The sequence below is a fragment of the Rhinolophus sinicus genome, chromosome 1 (assembly GCF_057876585.1).
Source record: "Rhinolophus sinicus isolate RSI-liver-muscle chromosome 1, RSI-T2T, whole genome shotgun sequence".
Classification (NCBI taxonomy): domain Eukaryota; kingdom Metazoa; phylum Chordata; class Mammalia; order Chiroptera; family Rhinolophidae; genus Rhinolophus; species Rhinolophus sinicus.
Window position 1 is genome coordinate 174,340,373 of NC_142501.1, and position 2,119 is coordinate 174,342,491.

A 2,119-nucleotide genomic window follows, 5' to 3' on the forward strand; every position below is an offset into this window, starting at 1 on the left:
CACCTGTGAGAAGAGAGAGTCAATGTGTCTGATGCAAGAAATGTAGCAGGCAACAAGAACCCGGAACAATCAGAAATGTCACAGGGAAAAAGCATGCAATCATCTATAACTATCTTTCAAAAAAAGAATTCCTTAGAATTCCAATCCACAGAGCTCTACCTTATAGACTGGGAGCGATTTTGAGGGGTTGGTTTATTCATGTATTACTTACCCTCTAACTCACAATAGTAGACCTCAGTGGACTAGCCTTCCACACTACATGGCTCTGACAAAGTGGTAGCAAATTTACTTATTGCATTTCAGGCTAATTAAAAAAAGTTTGCAGTAACAATTTTACTGAAATTCTAGCTAACCTGAAGCAAAAGAAAATCATAATATTCCATTTTCCTTCTGAGCAGAAACCAAGACCAATTCTAGATTTGTTATAGTACTCAGTACATTGATTATGCTCCACAAAGCCAAAAAGAAACAACTTTTAAATTATTTTACATAAGAAATATTATTCACATACCAGATTTCACGGAGAAGAAAAAAGGCTCATTTTCTTTTATCTTCATATTTAAATCAGTAAATATTTACTAAATATCTATGATATACAGAGCACTCTGCTAATTGTTGAATTTAGGTTAAGGTTAAGAAATATTTATGGTTTTTCATTGTACCTTTCAAATACTTTTATCATGACTATTTTTGTCAGTTAAACATAGCCTGCGTTATTTTTTCAAAACATTATTTGCCTTGCAAATAGTATCTTAAAAAGAAAATATACTCTCCTTATAACTGATCTAATGAAAACTTGTGATATCTTTATCTTTCTCCTAGGGTAAAAAAAATGACAATATTTTCCTTTCATGGGGAAAATACAGTTCTTCTATTCTGGAGATATTCATAACATTTTCTAGTTGAAGAAATTGAGATTTTAAATATGGCAAAGTCAGAAATAAATTTACTAAATAGTACCCCACTGTCAATTTCCTTCTCAGAGTGTGTCAGTAAAAGTCCCATCAGAAAAATGGCTAGGAAAGCAGAAGCACTCTAGATATTTCAATTGGGGAATAGGTAATTTTTAGAAAAGTTACTCAGAGCCTGCTGCAAAATCTCATTATTTGCAGAAGCCCACACATCTGTTTGCCTCTGCCAGAGGAAAAAAAAAACATGACTTCCACTTCTCTTCCACCTTGCAGAGCTGATATGAATGTATCTCCTAGCAAAAATCTAACCCAGAACATAGCTGCCAGGTATTCTGAGAATGTAGATCCCACATATCCTGCCACCCCCATATAATGGAGAACATAGACAGGGGGAAATTATGCTAAATTGCTAAGAGATAATGTGTAGGTAGGAGGTAGGATTGAGGCAAATTCTCTTCCCATGGTATCGGCCAAAGAGGTTTAAGCTGTGATGTAACAGCTCATCTGATAATTACTGAGGTGAATGATATTAATAGTTATAATCCACTCCTAGTTATTCATTTAGGGGTTTGCTCTTTGATCCACTTTTATTTCCTTGACCAGTTAAATACTACCTAAATACTAATTTCAATGATTTAACAGATAAAACCTATACATTAAATTATTATATATCTACATTTACATTACTATGTACCTATTGAGAACATACTAGGTGCAAGGATTGTGCTAAAAGTCACTGTACGGGATGAAAAACTGGCCATGCCTTTCGAGTGTTCACAATTATTGGTAAGCAAGATGGAAATACAATCAACATAACTCAAGGCAGATTGTGTACAACCATGAAGGGGCAGAGGAAGAATTAGAGCAGGAGAGAGTCTTGTGAGGTGATGATGAGTGACTGAAGAAAGCTGTGGGGAGGAAATCCTTTTTGAGGTATAAGGATTCTGACAGATGGAAATGGAGTCAGAGGTAGGCCAAGGGAAGAGGCCAGACTGAGCACAGTGAAGACACTTGCTAGAATTAGAGTAGAAACAGATACTACAGACTCAGAGGCCTGTAAGGGCCGGCAATAATGGAAATGAAGCAGTCCATGTTGGGACTGTGGCCAAGAAAAGAATACAGAAGCCATCTAAGGAGGCATCTCTGGTGAGAACATTGGTCCAGCGTTATCAGAGCTTCCAGTTGTTGAAAATAACGTGGAGATCCAT